The sequence below is a fragment of the Cibotium barometz genome, unplaced genomic scaffold, assembly GCF_041138505.1.
Source record: "Cibotium barometz isolate CiBa-2024 unplaced genomic scaffold, ASM4113850v1 ctg255, whole genome shotgun sequence".
Lineage (NCBI taxonomy): Eukaryota > Viridiplantae > Streptophyta > Polypodiopsida > Cyatheales > Cibotiaceae > Cibotium > Cibotium barometz.
In genome coordinates, this window is record NW_028229433.1 from 607078 (window position 1) to 625427 (window position 18350).

Consider the following 18350-nt stretch of genomic DNA (forward strand, 5'->3'; position numbering starts at 1 on the left):
ATTTGATGTGGCAACCAGTGTAGGATTTGGGACTTGATAAAAGGTAGATAGTGAGAGAATGCATCAAACGGCTTCAAATCAATGCTTGTGCTTTCTCCCAAGTTGCTATTACATCTCACAATGCCAAATAAATGTCTCCTTCATAGATTTTTGCCAATACTATGCACAAAAACAGTCCACTAAGCTTTGATTTGCTTTCTTCAATCACCTACAATCCGTAGAGAGAGGCTAGATCTTCTTACCCGGTAGGCCAAGCTTTCAGATCTCATGCCGATGTGTATGCTCCCCAAAGCTTCTCTTTGCTCCAAGCTCCAAGCTCCAAGCTCCAAGCTCCAATGGATATCTCTAAAATAGAATTTTCCCTCTTCTTCACTCACTCACAAAACCCTAATAGAGAGCACTAGGCTCTGATACCATGATAAAAGAGAGATAGTGAGAGAGAGAACACACACAAGAGCAAACCCTAATAGATTGATGTAACCCTAACCATAGAGGGAAGCCATATCCACTCTCACACAATGTATAATAGAAGAAGACTACACAACAACACAATACATGTGTTGTGTTCACACGCCAAATAACCTTAACTAATGTCCGCACACTGTGGCCATCTGGACACAGCCATTTATTGCTACACACATGCTACTATCTACCATGCCAGCACATATCGTGCCTAGCTCGAGCTGTCATTGAGCTTGCAATCTCAACAGGACCTAGTCATATCTTGTGATGAATTTGTGGATACAATTTAACATGCTTTCTTCTGTGCACGGCTACTACTGGGGCATCGGAGAAGCGAACCATGGAAAGTTGAAGAGCAGCTTTGGGTTATTTTTTTTCTCCTCATGGAAGATGTTCTAAGCCCATCTTCATCGGATCGGCAGGTACTCAGGGTTAATTCAAAGTGGGCACGCTGCCTCTTGTACTAATTCTCCCAGATGTAGGGCTTCAGTAAGAATGGTTGCCTATAGGCCTCGCCTATAGGCCAACTACTCGCCCATGAGATCGAATGTTATGGGGTGAGCAGGTGTGTGGCTGATGATAGTTGCCTCTTTGTCACGAGGGGATGCTCACGCCTCTAGCTATTGCGATGCTTCATATCAATGTATGGATGTAGGACATGGATGTCCATGCGATCCGTGAGCCTTGTGAGCGGCTCCGTGTGGAGTTTTCGACCAAGCAGGATTTGTATTGCCTGCGCGAACTTCGTTCTATCAAGTCGGTCATGCCAGTTTAGTGGGTTGTGCGAAGGGTCAATTTTCTCACGCTCAAGTGGTGGTGGTGGGATCTTGCTTTCTTCCAATGGGTTTGTTGGTGGTGGCAGTGACAAGGTTGGAGGGGTTTTTGATGAAGAGGAAACCGTGGCGAGGTTTGTAATAAGGATGGGGGGAGGCCTTGCCGATGTTGAGGGTATTATATCTTTAAGGGTGGTAGGCAGGCCTTAGTTTAGTGTTATTGTGGGAGGTGAGGGGGGGGAGTGAGGGAGGTGGAGTGGGAAAATGGATGGGTGTAGATGATTGGGAGGGGAAGAGGGAGAGGGTTGTGGTGCCACATGGGGGTGGGGGCGTGGTGGTGGCTGTGTGTTGGTGCTTAGGTGAGATGGGTTGGGGGGTGGAGGTTGATTGGGGGGAGATGGGTTGGGGGGTGGAGGTTGATTGGGGTGGAGGTTGATTGGGGGGAGATGAGGGTGGTGGTGGTTAAGGGGGTGTGCTCCTGGGATGATAGCTCCCCATCATTGTTGTCGTCATGTTCATTGTCGTTGTCTTCTTTGTCAAAGTATTTTGGGCCATGTGATTCGAAGAAGGCCTTAGACTCTGCAACTTCCTCTCGGGGGTAAACTCCATTTTGGGAGGAACGCCACATGCGAGTCATCAAACTGCATGATGCTTGTGGCTTCCATGACTTCCATCTGGATATGGCATCTGTGGGTAAAGGATCAGGAGGCCAGCTGTGGAAGTAAGGTGGGAGCTTGTCTTGGATAGATTTAGTGGCTACAATCAGGTCTAAATGGCACTGGAAGACTGGGAAAATACGGCATTCATCACCGAATAGGGAGCCTTTGCAACCAATGTACTAACCTTTGGGCTCAAGAATGCTCCATCAACATTCTAGGGGATGGTTTAGGAAATTTTTGCCAAATATTTGACAAGATTCATGTGGGTGCTCATCGATGACTTTAGTGTCTTCGAGAAATCATGCCAACACCTGCCTGACACACTAAAAAATGTGCTTGTCCAAATGACGAGGTTCTAAAATGAGCCTAAATCGTGCAAAATGTGCATTTGCTTTCCCAAAGCAGTATGCTCCTTGGCCACATAGTATCTCAGGAAGGCATTGCAATAGGTGGAGGTGATTTGGAAAGCTCCGATCCAGACTAGTGTGAAGGAGCTAAGAAGGTTCTTGGGACAAGTCAGATGGCATAGCCGAATGCTCTGCTATCTAGCACACATAGTAGTCCCACTGAACCAACAAATGGCACAAATAAAAATGCCATTAAACCAACAGGTAGGCAGGTCAATCTGGAATGGACGGAGTAATGCAACATTGCATTCAGGCAACTCAAGATGATGCTATTCAAAGTGCCTATAATCCAAGCACCTAATTGGGAATTGCCATTCCATGTCTTCATGGATGCCTCAGATGTGACAATAGGTAGTGTCCTGATGCAGGAGGCCAAAAAAAAGTGGTTCCGGCTCATCTACTATGCCGCTTAGATATTATCAGATGATGCTGAGTGGAATTACTCCACCACCCATAGGCAAGCGCTTGGCGTGATCTACCTAGTCAGCAAGTTTTGCCACTATTTGCTGGGCAACAAGTTTACATTCCATGTGGATAAGTTTGCCTTGCTTTATCTTGTTGTTGATAAGCAAATCTTGGTATAGGCAAGTTGGCTCAGTGGATGCTGATCCTTCAGGAATTTGAGTTCAACATTGTGCATACCCCCGGAACAAGCCATATAATGGCAGACTACCTATCCCGACTAGAGTCTAGTGAAGCCCCGATCGGAATAGCACGGATGATTTACCCAATGCAAAGATGTTCATAGCACAAGTAGTCATTCCAATACCTCAAACCTAGTGTTAAAGCCATAAAGTACCAATAGTTATTAATAATAGTATGTCAACATTATATGTGTGAACCAATCTTAGTAGTTAGTTACTAGCGGTTGGCATGCAACTTGGATATATGAAGGGTACGTGAATCCTGAAAGAAGAACTAATATTTTGCAACAATCTTGTGTATTTTATAGTTATAGAGTGTTTATGATGTCTTTTGTGGAAAATCTAGGTGTTTTGCTAGATAATCTCAGTTAGGACTAGATGATCCAGACAATGCGATTATTTCCATGGTATTCTTTCTTCAATAGGTTTAATGTACTAGGCTTTGACCACAGTACACATTGGTGATTTTTTTTTGTTTGAGACTTAGGGTCCTGAGACGATTGGGGAAATGTTCTTGGGACTGGGTGTTTGATAAGTATGGTTGGGAGATTTTTGATTAGGTGTTATTGTTGTAATTGTTGGGTGAATGTATGGGCATTACCTGTAAGATTCCTCCCCCAACCCCTTTTTGATGTCTAGTATCTTCCCCTGTAATCAACCCTCTTCAGAAATATAAAGACCCTGTTGCTAACTATTTTAGCCTAGAGAGAGGAAAATTATTCTAGAGAGAGAATATTCAGATTTTGAATATTTTTGGATAGAAAAATATCTCTTATAATTCAGATGAGTTTCCCTGAAACAAAAATTCAAAAAGAATTTTCCAATGTGCAATTGGAATTAATTGGAAATAGGTATAAAGAACCTTAGTCTAAGGGTCTAGATTTTCAGAAATCTTTAGAACTATGGTCCAATTAAGGTTCCTATGGGCCAATAGCATCAATCCATGTGTAGGGAAGAGATAAATCCAAATTTGTAAAAAGAAGATACCCAAAAATGAGTAAATGCTCACAAAAGGTGAAGAGTTGAAAATGTACAAGGTTTATTAGTAAAAAAACTATGAGCAATATTAAAAATATGAGATATTTTGGGTATCCAAAAATGAGTAAATGCTCACATAAGATGAAGAGTTGAAAATGTACAAGGTTTATTAGTAAAAAACTATGAGCAATATTAAAATGATGCCATTATGACACATATGTAAGGAAGGGGAATTCTTTAAAGGAGGTGCATATTTCACATAAGATGAAGAGTTGAAAATGTACAAGGTTTATTAGTAAAAAACTATGAGCAATATTAAAATGATTCCATTATGACACATATGTAAGGAAGGGGAATTCTTTAAAGGAGGTGCATATTTCACATAAGATGAAGAGTTAAAAATGTACAAGGTTTATTAGTAAAAAACTATGAGCAATATTAAAATGATTCCATTATGACACATATGTAAGGAAGGGGAATTCTTTAAAGGAGGTGCATATTTCACATAAGATGAAGAGTTGAAAATGTACAAGGTTTATTAGTAAAAAAACTATGAGCAATATTAAAATGATTCCATTATGACACATATGTAAGGAAGGGGAGTTCTTTAAAGGAGGTGCATATTTCACATGCTTGAATGAGTTTTAAACTCATAAAAATTGAGATATTTCATCTCTCCTCTCTCCTCATTCAAGTCTAGTTCCAAAAAGTTAACTTAACTGACCTAAAAATGGTCAAATATTGACCAAACTGATTTAGAAAATTCTAGAATCAGTTTGTTTGGTTAGGAGCTCAATTTTTCCTATAAATAGAAGCCTCCCCCTTGTTGAAAAATAGATAGTGTTTATGCATCGTTACTCTACTCCACCTAAGCCAAGAACTGTGAATTCATTTAATAATTCACTAGTTTTTGGAGCTTCCCTCTTTCTTCAATCCCCATTAGTGGCTCCATCAACATACTTAACCAATTGATTGGTTGGGGGCCTCTACCGTGAACAAAGAATCAAGCAAGTTGTAAGGTAATTAGTGAATATTGATCTTTCTATAATTTCTCAATGTTTCTCTCTTCTCAACCCCTCTCAAGCTTGAGAAGTTTAATTGGTATGGTTTTTTTAAATGCTATTGAAGTTTGAATAGTAGTGAAGAGTTACATAATGCTATTGAAGTTAATTTTCATTTATGTTTAAATTCTAATGATTTTTATGTAAATTCTCTCTCTCACTCAAGAAATGGTCATACTCATGACCCATTCTCAATCCAAATCAAGCTTTTCATAAAGCTTTTCCTTAACCCAAGATTAAGCTATGCTTGAGGCCAAATTAATGGCTTTTTTCTATGCTTTTAGTTGATGTATATTAATGATTTAATCCATTATGGATTAATAATCCAATTAGAGATCATTTTAATTATTTCCTTAATGATAAGCATTATCCCTTAGAAAAATTGAGATTTATCAGTCATAGCAGTGGAGCTATGGCAAAATTATTATAAAAATTATGCATAAAATAATCTCATTCAAAGCATAAAAAGAGGACTTCCTACCATATTCTAGGAATTATCATCCTAGATTAATTGAAAGAAATTCATTACAATCATGGAGAAATTGAATTTTAATATCATGCATAAAGGATAAGTTTTTATATCAAAAGTGTTATTTTTACCATTTTTATTTCATGCATAGAAGTATGCATAGTGGATAAATTTTTATATCAAAAGTGTTATTTTTATCATTTTTAATTTTCATGCATAGAAGTATGCATAAAGGAAAATTTTTTATATCAAAAGTGTTACTTTTATCATTTTTAATTTTCATGCATAGAAGTATGCATAAAGGAAAAATTTTTATATCAAAAGTGTTACTTTTATCATTTTTAATTTTCATGCATAGAAGTATGCATAAAAGAAAATTTTTATATCAAAAGTGTTACTTTTATCATTTTTAATTTTCATGCATAGAAGTATGCATAAAAGAAAATTTTTTATATCAAAAGTGTTACTTTTATCATTTTTAATTTTCATGCATAGAAGTATGCATAAAAGAATTTTTTTTTATATCAAAAGTGTTACTTTTATCATTTTTAATTTTCATGCATAGAAGTATGCATAAAGGAAAAATTTTTATATCAAAAGTGTTACTTTTATCATATTGGATTTCATGCATATAGGTATGCATAAAAGATATTCTTTTTATACTAAAAGTGTGATTTTCCTCATAAATGGATTTTATGCTTAACTTAGAAGCATAAGAGAAATTCTTTTATTCTAAAAGTGTAATTCTCTACCAAATTGAAATTATGCATAACAAGATGCATAAAAGATTGATTTTAATTTCGAAAGTGTTAGTCTCCTTAAATGGAATTTATGTATAAATAAATGTGTAGAGAAATCTTATATCAAATATAAGAATTCTCTTTTTTTTTTAAAAAAAGATATGAAAAGTGATAAGATGTGATAAGAGGTGTATGAGATGTGATAAGAATTGATAAGATGCGTATGGAAAGTGATAGGATGTGATAAGAGGTGTATGAGATGTTGTAAGAATTGATAAGATGCGTATGGAAAGTGATAGGATGTGATAAGAGGTGTATGAGATGTAAAAAGATGTGATAAGATGTGTATGAGATGTGATAAGATTTGATAAGATGCGTATGGAAAGTGATAGGATGTGATAAGAGGTGTATGAGATGTAAAAAGATGTGATAAGATGTGTATGAGATGTGATAGAATGTGTTAAGATGAGTTAGGATGTGTTAAGATGTATATGGGATGTGTTAGGACGAGAATGGATGTAATATGGTTGTATGAATGTGATGTGGATGTATACATGTAGATGTATATGTATGAATGTGAATGTTGATGTGGATGTGGATGTATGGATGTAGATACGGATGTGTATGTATGTATGTGGATGTGTATGTATGAATGAGGATGTAAAAATGGACGTATGTATATAGATGTGGATGTATGGATGTATGTATGTAGATGTGGATGTATGTATGTAGATGTGGATGTATGGATGTGATTGTGAATGAAGAGGTGGATGTGAATGTATGGATGTAGATACAGATGTGGATGTATGTATGTAGATGTGGATGTATGGATGTGATTGTGAATGAAGAGGTGGATGTGAATGTATGGATGTAGATACGGATGTGGATGTATGTATGTGAATGTGGATGTATGAATGAGGATGTGAAAATGGATGTATGCATGTGAATGTGGATGTATGAATATGAATGTGGATGTGTGGATGTGGAAATGGAGGTATGGATGTATGAATGTAGATGTGGATGTATGCATGTAGATGCGTATGTATGAATATGAAACTGGATGTATGATGTGGACGTACGAACATGGATATGTATGTAGAATAATGAATATGAAGATGTATGTGAGATAATGTAGTCTATATGAGTGAATGGATGAGAATGAGTACACACTGAATGGAATGTGGAATAAGTAATATGGTCCGAGAGTGGATAATATGGAAAGACAAGAGTTCGTTATAGAAACTAAATTTGTGACTGTTTGTAAATGACTGTTTTATGTCAAGAATGCTGGAGAAGCATTTTGACCGTCTTGAGGATTAAGGTCATGAAGACTGAACTGATAAAGTTGCAACTGCTGACGGAGAGTCAATGGAGGACGTCTCGCATAGCAAGGTCGATCGAGGTCTTGACCAGCCTCGGCTCGATTTAAATGGTGAGCTTCCGGTACGGTGGATGAGGGACCAAGGAAGCGGCCTATGAGTGAAGCGCTAGGTCACCTGCGAAGGATCCTAGAGGGTGCTGACCATACGGTGCTCGGGCTCTGGGTCGCCGAAGATACCCACACGTGCGTCGTGGAAGATATTGGAATAAGGAGTAAGAGTTGTTTTCTGAAACCGGGCATGGATCTGGTTGATTGACCTTGCTGGTCCTCAACAGATGAGTCCATGGCTCTTTTATATGGATCTGTGGGTTGATCTTGCTGATCTTCCACGGAGACTCCATTCTATTATATGAATATATTGCCGGTTACTATGAGCTAGGAACCATGGAAAAGGCCCCTGAGAGAACAGGTGGTGAGCGTTCTGGTTGCCAATGATGCCATAAGTATACTGATGAAAGAATGACTGGAAATAAGGATTCAACCAGAGACTTTGAGGTTTGTCATCAGTGACATAATGGTTTTATTAAAGGATTGTTTTAAAGCTAGTTGATGCTAAGAAAAAGGCAATTTTATATTGGGTGTGTAAGTGGTATGACTAGTTTTATGTTTGCATGAACTTCCGGCTAGGGGGCCTTGGAACTCTTTTCCTTGGTACCTGGGACAAAACCTAACCAAATTCCAAATTGGATCCCATCACTACAGTGGTTGGGCGGTTGGCTAACCCATGGGATCGGATGGGGTTAGGCTGGACTGATGGATCCGTAAATCAAGATTTAATTTCTATTATTACGATAGATGAAGTAAATCCCGGATAGAAATTGTTCTATGGATAGGAATCAACGGCTGTGCCTCTTGATGGGGAAAAAAGCGTTGATCCCAATGATCCAAGTGCAATTTCTTCCTTGATTTGACCAAGTACCGTTAAAGGTGCAGTCAGATAAGTTTGATCAGTAATGATCTTGACTACGTTAGAGTAAAGAGTTATCCTGGTGGAATCGCCCGTGCTTTCCGGGTAAAGGAAGTTTTTCCGGTTTCGGTTTTGGACAAACCGACGGATTAGTCTCTTGTCCGGATATCCGTGGGCGAGGCCCCGAGTGTGGGACCCCTGTCCGCGCGAGAAGTGCTACTTCCGCTGCTAGTACCCCGAATCCGTTGCTCGGTGGGAACAGGGATCTCACATTACCCTTGTCATATATCTTCTCTAGACCATATTGGGTGTATTGGTTGCTTTGCCAGCACCCAATGTTGTAGCAAAATACTCTATCTTTTTCACTAATGGAGCTTTGTTTTCGTAAAATGTGGTTTCAAAGGCAAAGTGTTAAGAAATAGGAGATGAGAGTGGCATGCTAGAATGGCTAATAAAAAGATAATGAAGCATAACCAAACTCATCAATGCACATGAGAAATGTAGATGCACTTAGCATGTGATGGGCTAGTAAATGAAGACCATGAATTGAATGATAAACATGAATAACGCAAAGACTACCTTAATGCAATGAGGAGATAAGCTTATGCCCACAAAGGATCCACCAAGTACATTACCAGCATATGGTAGCTTGCATAAAGCACTTACAAAGAATCCTCTCTACACCTCCAAAGAGTGTAGGACCTTGTTTATATAGAGAACCAAGAGGAAAACATGTGAGCTCCCAAGATTGGCTCCACCGTCCCCTAATTATCTCACTAGTCTCACCATAAAGTGACTCCTACATCAAGGGAACAACGTACCATGCCTACACTAGTAAACAATGGTAATTAGAGACCAAATAACCTTAGGATATCTATTCCTAAGGTTCACACAATATCTATCCACTAAGGACTAATGCTAATGGATACTAAATCACTTAAATCTAAACAAAGATGTGGGCATCTCGATCCTCCTCACTCTTGCCTTTGAATTTTGGGTACTTGAGGGACATCCTACCTACACTGCTAGTTCTTATCCTTCTTGAGCTTCTTGCCTCATGTTTGGTGGTTCCAGCCTCCTATTTGGTGGTTCTTGGTGATCTTCTTCTTGATTCCTTAGTGGTTCTGAAATCAATCTTTCCAGATGTTGTGGAATCCCATCTACCAATCTGCTTTGACGGTGCGGTGGTGCTTCTTGTTCTATAGCTTCAACCTATCTACGCGGTACCACATTGCCTATTTGAGATCCCTTCATTCTCCATGCTTGCTCCATTGTGCTCTTATGACTCTCTAGTTAGCATTCCTGACACTAGTTAGTGTGTGCTTTATTTTTGGGCTTCTTTTGACTAGCTTACTCTACTAACTGTGCAAGACTTAACCTATACTAGTCTCTATCTCTCTAGTCCCCTACCTGGCATACCATTCCTCCTAGAAGGATCACCAACAGTGTTGGTGTCTGTCGATCAAGACCTTGCATGGTTCTAGACCACCTAGTTGGCTCCGAAGGAGATGTGACTAATGTCGTTGTGTGCCCAATATGATAACGCTAATGCGTTGCAATCTTCCTAGGCTAAGAGAGTTAGTCATGCTAGCACAGAGGTCGGTTCCTACATCTGTCACAATTCTTGACATGACTCTTAATCCTATTTCCAGAGGTAGGAGTCACATCCAGATAGGAATGACTCTGAGTGAAAATCCCAGTAGTGTGATGATGAGAAGTCATATCGTAAGAAAGCACTTAACACATACGAGGAATCAAACAGACTTTTACACTATAGAAAATGGAGAATTACATAAACAAAGCACTTGTATCACTACATGAGAGGCTTATCCCAAAGCACAATGTTGTATCACACTCTTAGCTATCTTCTCTACTCTTTTCTCTATCATGTATCCCTCGTCCTGGATAGTTCCCTTTTTCCCCTTTACATCTACTTGAGTACTACCCATTGGCAAGATTTAGTGACAAGGTTATTATGAGAAAGAAGATTCGTGTCCCGAGAGTTTGTTTGCCAATGGATATACTGGGCTAGGCTAGATGCCATGGCGGCTGGATGACCCCCAATAGAAACATAGGATTTTAAGAAATGGCTCTGAAACTCTAGTTATCACATTGTAGCATTAAAGGCTACTTCTTCACCACTCCCGTATTCTATAGAATCCTCCTTAGCCAAAATACCTCACACGATGCAAAGCATGCAGCTTTGTACTCTACCTCTAGCGGATGAGTGTAACTATGGGTTGTTTCTTATATTGATCCAAGGAATGCATCCCAAAACAAGAAAAAAACAATACCCAGTTATACTAAGCACCCGTTGTGTGAGTCACCGCCCCAATCTAAGTCATGAAAGCCATTGAGAGTCTTGCCTACATCATAGGTGATGATGTACTCTTGAGTATCATGGATGTAATGCAACACTTACATACCTTCCTTCTAATGATTCCCTTGAGACATCTCACCTGCATATTTTTGCTAAGATAAAAATTTTATCTAGCTTCTACCACACCTCAATCCCCAAATAATAATGCATGAGCCTAAGATTAGTCATCTCAAACTCTACAATTAACATATGTTATGTCAAGATGAGGTCATCTACATAGAGAACAATGACCATATACTTCTCCTACTCACAAAAAAGACACAAAAATTTGTAGAGTTTGAGATTAGTCATCTCAAACTCTACAATTAACATATGTTATGTCAAGATGAGGTCATCTACATAGAGAACAATGACCATATACTTCTCCTACTCACAAAAAAGACACAAAAGTTTGCATTTAAAGGACTTCATAAGAGAATAAAACTCACAAAGTAAGCATCAAATCCTCTAGTACCATGCTCACGGGGCATGTTTCAACCCAAAGAATGCCTCCCATAACTTGGACACTTTGCTTTTGGAATCGAGAACCATGAACTCAAGTTTTTGTTCCACGTATACCTCTCTCTTGAGATTTCCAATTGAGGAAAGAAAATTTCACATCCATTTGGAGAATAGGCTATCCCCCTTGCACTACCAATACAAGAACATTGTGGATTATAAATAACCTGACTATAGGAGCAAAATATTTTTGAAAGTCAAAACCTTCAACTTGTGCAAAACCTGGCCGTGCCTTGTAATTTTTCAAAGTACCATCCCATTTGTATTTTTCTTTGTAAACCCACTTAGTGATAATTACTTTATGCATTGGAGGACCCCAAGTGTAGTTTCATAGTTCACCACATAGCAACTCAACCTTTTTGGTGTCAATGATGCTGGTGTGTTATTGAATTATTTACGCACATGTTAATAATGTAATTTTTTGAGTAATTATGTAAATATGAAATCCGTATATTTCATAGTCATCCCGTTCCCCTTACTTTAGGTATTCCTTGATGCAGGTGTACTTGGGCTTCAAGCAGTGTAGGATTCCCTTCTCAAGTTTGTGAATGACCACCCTCTCTTGGCCGTGGCATCCATCTCCTACAATTGCATGTAAAGTGGCTTGTACTATTCGTCACTTCTTTGAGAGGCTTCTATCTTCTATACTTTTTGCTACAATGTGAGAGGCTTCCCCCAAGCAAGAAGGTATGGACTCTTTGCGCCATCTTTGCCTGTAATCATTTCATGCCGCTTTGTGCCTTGTTGATAGGAAACCTGGAATTTAGCATAGAGTTGGGTGTTGATTTGGCACTGGACTACTTCCACCAAGATGTTCGGTCATGTTTTCTCTAGCTTGGCTTTAACCTTAGAATCATGGACCAACTACATGCAGCTTGAGGAGTGGTACTAAATTAAACCTTTTTATTATCCACCACTATTTTTAGCACTTGTCAATAGTCCAAGGTAGCTGCCCTTCTATTTATCTTCCCATTAGATGTTTTCCCACCAAGATAATAATAGGAAGAAGACTTTTGAAGAATCATGGTTGTGAGTGTGAGTTAGGCAAAGAGGGTATTAGGTTGGTTAGTCCTTTGGGGCCCATTGTGTTAAATCATGAGGGTGTTCCTAGCTCGATGCTCCATGGGGTAGGCCCAAGAATATCCGGATAAAGTTCTTGATGTGGAGGAAGCATGCTAGTGTAACCGTAGCTCCTCAATGGAATATAGTAGCTCTTTCTCCATTCATTGAATTAGCCAAAATCGTGTGATTCTCGTAGGTTATCATGGGAACCTATCCATAGCTTATCGTGAGATGAAAACAAACTCAATGGACAAATCCTACTTGCATAGAAACTCTATTTTTTTAAGGACTGTCTTACGCCAGAATGATGGAGAAAGCATTTGGTTTATTGTTTTATCTAAGGAGAGTTTACATTACAACAGCTGGGTGGGAGTCTGTGAAGAAGGATCTATGAAGAAGGACGTCTCTCATGCGGCAAAGCCTATCGAGGTCTTGACCAGCCTCGATACGGTTAAAAATGGTACGCTCCCAGTGCAATGGGCGAGGGATCGACAAAGTGACCTCTGCGTGAAGAGCTAGGACACCTAAGGAGGATCCTAGATGGTCTGACCAGACGGTGCTGGGTGGCTCGCAATTACCCAGGACACCCAGGTGTATTCGAGGGATATTTCAAGGAGTTGGAGTGGTTTACTATATATATATTTAAGTGAACTGGAAACTATGAAACTGGATCTCATTGGTTGATTAGCTAGTCTTCAACAGAGAGTCGGGATTGTTAGAAAATGTGGTGCTCATGCTAGATCAAGTGTGTGGAGGTGAGGGACTCACAAAATACAAGAAAAATCTCTTGCTTATTAAGTTGTTTATGAATACAACTAGGCCTTGCTCAATCATTAAATGCCTCCTAGCTCCACCTTTAAATAGATGAGCTAGTGGACCTAGTCCCTTCACACTCACACCCTTCTCTTCCCCTTCTACATAACCTTAGTCTCTTAATACGGATGATACTTGATTGGAAAACAATAGAACTAGATTATTTTTGAGTTATGATATTTTGTAATCAATGTATTGGTGTGATATTTGGTTACTCTTGTTGTCATATATATAGGCAGTGATGTGTGTGAACACACTGAGGACCGCCGGGGCACTTTTTCCCTCTTTAGGAGGTTTTTTCCCCCGGCTTGTATATACGCCCATCCTTCTAGGGCTAACTTATCTTTTGTACATTGACACAATCTAATACACTTTGTGTTGTGTGCATTCTTGCTTCTTCTTCTCCAAACTTCGTGTGCTTTCCTGCAACCCTAATTCCAACAATTGGTATCAGAGCAGGCATCGGCTCCCAGGGCTACGCCGCCAGCACCCTCCGACTCACGTTCTCCGATTGAGGTGAGTTTTCACGAGCACTTGTAGGTCCCTAGACTCTGCAAATAAGCCCATTGGGCTTAGCATTCTCAGAATTTGCATCTGAGGTCGTTTCGGGCTCCGTTTTTGCATTTCAAGTTCTGCACAGGTGTTTTCGTCATTTTCTGTAAAAATTTCGACAGTGCAGTTTTCTGCAAAACAGGAATACGTACTCTATTGTGGATCGTGCTACATAGCACGAGTTGTTTTCTGTTCAGTCTTTGCTTCATTACATGTAGCTTTTGCATCAGTTTCAGTCAGTGGCCATGGCTGATAACAACAATGATGTATTTCGCATGTTATCTGCTGCTGATGACAAATTGGATGGAGACAGTAACTACCCACTTTGGGCATACATGATGCAGCATGTTTTGGTTGCAAAAGGAGTGTGAAACATTGTGAAGGGTATGGATGTACGTCCAGGTTCTGTGCATATAGGATCTGTTTGAGGATGTTGCAGGTTCTAGCAGCTCTACTGTTGCTGCTGTTTTACCCACTGCTGAACAAGCTTGTTGGGATGGTAAAGATGCGCAGGCTCATGCCTTGATTGCACTTTCTGTCAAACGTAACATCACCCCACATATTCGTTCAGCTAAAACAACAAAATAGGCTTGGGATATTCTAGCTGGTTTATATGCAGGTCGTAACGAGGCAAAAATCGCTTACCTGCGTAAAGAGCTAGAATTGAAAATTATGCAAGAAGATGATGACATGAATGTTTTTCTTGATGAGATTAAAGATCTCAAAGAACAGTTGATTTCTGCAGGTGAGATTATTCCTAATCATTCTCTTGTGCAGACTGTTCTTGATGCTTTACCTGAGACATATCAGACTTTTTCTTTCACGTGGAGACTTCTTAATGAGGACAGACCTGATGCTGTCAAGTATGATACTTTAGTCAACAAGCTCTTGCAAGAAGCGCAGTCCAGACAAAACAGGGCCAGGTAGCGTGCAGTTGATCAAGCATTTATTGCTGCCCAGCAGAGCAGAGAAGAAGTGGTAAGGCAGCCCCTTCCACTGTTTCTTCTCCTATTAGTAGGTCTGCAACTTCTTCTCCTATTAGTAGGTCTGCAACTTCTTCTCCTTCCACAGGTAGCAACAATAAGTCTGAGAAGGCTCTTGATAAAGGCAAGAAAAAGACCAGGTGCAACTATTGTAAGGCAAATGATCATGTCATTAAGAATTGCCCTAAGCTAAAGGCTAAAGAGGCAAAGAAGAAAGAGTCAAATGCAGCCACAATAGCAGATGTTTCTACAAATGTAGATTCTGCAAATGTTGTGCAGGATACAGAATGGGCATTTAGCGTGTATTGCCAGTATGACCCATCTGTACATGATGCATGTTTGGCAGTTTCTGTTGACTCTCATGTATGGTATTTTGACAGTGGTGCTACAAAGCACATTACCTCGCATCGTGATATGTTCACTTCTCTTGAGGCTGTCCCTAATGGGAATACTGTCACATGTGCCAATAATGCTTCTTACCCAGTGAAGGGCATTGGTGAAATTATGCTTACTGCTGCAAATGGCAGTGCTTTCACACTTTCAGATGCTTTGTATGTGCCAGGGATAAAGAAGAATCTATTGTCTGTCTCTGCGCTTGCTAGACTTGGATTTGTAGTCAAATTTATGGATGACAGATGTACTGTTCATGATTTGACTTCTGGTGATACGATTATTGTATCTGGCACCTTGTTTCGTGGGCTGTATAGGCTCAATTCTTATGACAAGTGTGTGGAAGATTCAGCAAATGCAGTTTCTGATGAAAAGGCAGTTTCAGATGCAAAACTATGGCATGCTCGTTTTGGTCATCTAAACTTTGCTAGTTTGCTGCGTTTGCAGAAATTTGATATGGTTGCTTCATTGCCCCCTCTTGAGGCACCATTGAAACATGTTTGTGAAGGCTGTATTTTGGGAAAAATTCAGCGTTCTGCATTTCCAAAGGATGGTTCTGTGCGAGCCACTCGCAAATTGCAGCTTGTACATAGTGATGTATGTGGGCCTATGCAAACTCCGTCATTTGGTAAACACTTGTACTTCGTGACTTTCATTGATGATTACTCAAGGCATGCATGGGTATATCCACTGAAGGCAAAGTCCGAAGTGTTTTTGTGCTTCAAACAGTTTATGCTTATGGTTGAAAATGTATCCAATTGTATTGTGGTGGGCACCCTCCGTTCTGATCGAGGGGGGGAGTACATGTCTAAAGAGTTTGATGCATTTCTGGCTAGTCGTGGGATAAAACACCAATGTACAGTGCCGTATACCCCTCAGAAAAATGGTGTTGCTGAGAGGAAGAATAGGTCACTTATGGAGATGGCACGATGTATGGTCAAGAGCCAAGCTTTGCCACATGCGTTTTGGCTTGAGGCTTTCATGTGTGCTGCATATGTACTCAACAGGTGTCCCACTAAGGCCTTGTAGTCTATTACTCCATACGAAGCTTGGCATGGCAGGAAGCCTTCTATTGGTCACTTGCGTGTCTTTGGTTGCTTGGCCTATGCTTTAGTGCCTGTGCAACAACGCAGAAAATTGGATGATAAGGCTGTCAAATGCATTTTTGTTGGTTACAGTGCTGAAAGCAAGGGTTAGAGATTGTATCATCCGCAGTCAAAGCGTATCTTGATTAGTCGAGATGTTGTTTTTGTGGAAGATGCTGTGCAGCCCTTATTATCATGTACCAAAGAGACAGGTGTGAGCTCACGGGATGTATTTGATACGTTGTTGCCTCTCTTTACAGGTGGGAATTCAAATGTGAGTCCTAATGAGGCAAATATTCAGCCTATGCAGATTTCAAACGACATCATAGATCAGACTATTTCTGATGCAGATTTACAGGATGTAATTTATGAGGATAGGGCTGAAAATGAGCAGGCTAGAGGTATGCCTAAATGGCTGGTGCAAACCTTGCGTGATAGTAAGATTGATGCACCTATGACTAGTCATACTCGTTCAGGTTTTCAGCATGCCTCTTATACATCAGATTGTTATGCTTTGGCTGTGTCTAGTATGTGTGAAGAGGAAGAACCTCTTTCATTTGATGAGGCACAAAATTCAGAAAATTGATTGGCTGCAATGCAAAGTGAATATGATGCTATAATGAAGAATGGTACATGAACTTTGTGTGATTTGCCTATTGGTAAAAAGGCCATTGGATGTAAGTGGGTTTTTAAGTTGAAACGAAAGCCAGATGCCAGTGTTGATCGCTATAAGGCTAGACTTGTTGCAAAGGGTTATGCTCAAGAAAAGGGCATTGATTTTGATGAGACCTTTGCTCCCACTTGTCGTATGACTACCATTCGTAGCATTTGTGCATTGGCAGCTCATAATGGTTGGAATGTACATCAGCTAGACATAAAGACTGCGTTCTTGAATGGAGATTTGCATGAGGAGGTGTATGTATCGCAGCCTCGTGGTTTTGTTCAAAGAGGGCAAGAAAACAAAGTGTGCAGGTTGAAAAAGGCTTTATATGGTTTAAAGCAAGCTCCACAAGCTTGGTATGAAAAGATACATGCATATTTGACTGCACATGGTTTTCAGAATAGTCCAACAGAAAGCACTTTGTATGTTAAACATGTGGATGATGTACATCTAATCATTGCTCTCTATGTCGATGACATGCTGCTCACAGGACCAAATGAGAGTCATATTGCTGATTTTAAGGCTGATTTGAATGCCTCTTTTGAGATGTCAGATTTGGGGCATTTGCATCATTATTTGGGGATACAATTTAAGCAGTGTGATGGAGGTATTGCTTTGTGTCAGACAAAGTATATTGAGACATTGTTGCGGAGATCGTTGCTGCCAGATTTGCATGCTTTTTCAGACTTAGATTGGGCTGGTTGCTATGACACAAGAGTGTCCACAAGTGGTTTTTGTTTCATGCTCGGTAGCTCATGCATATCTTGGTTGAGCAAGAAGCAACCTACTGTGGCCACTTCGAGTTGTGAAGCTGAGTACAGGGCAGCTTTCACAGCTACGGTTGAGTGTGTGTGGCTCAGACGGCTTATGGCTGACTTGGGTGTTGGACAGGAGTCTGCCACCTCTATCTTCACTGACAGTCAGAGCGCATTGGCAGTTGCGAGAAACCCGGTTTTTCATGCTCGCACAAAGCACATTGAGGTGCATTATCACGATGTCAGGGAGAGACTCTCAGCAGGAGAGATCAGCTTGGCCTATGTGCCAACACAGGACAACCTCGCCGATCTTTTCACACAAAGGCGCTTCCTCGTGAGAAGTTCGAAGCTTTCCGCAAAGCTTTGGGCTTGCTCCCCTTTGTGGATTGATCTACTTCGGGCATGTCACTCCCCTATACATGAGTGCCAGCTCTCGTTCACACCATCACTCCCAGGGGGGATTTGTTGTCATATATATAGGCAGTGATGTGTGTGAACACACTTAGGACCGTCGGGGCACTTTTTCCCTCTTTAGGAGGTTTTTTCCCCCGGCTTGTATATACGCCCATCCTTCTAGGGCTAACTTATCTTTTGTACATTGACACAATCTAATACACTTTGTGTTGTGTGCATTCTTGCTTCTTCTTCTCCAAGCTTTGTGTGCTTTCCTGCAACCCTAATTCCAACAAC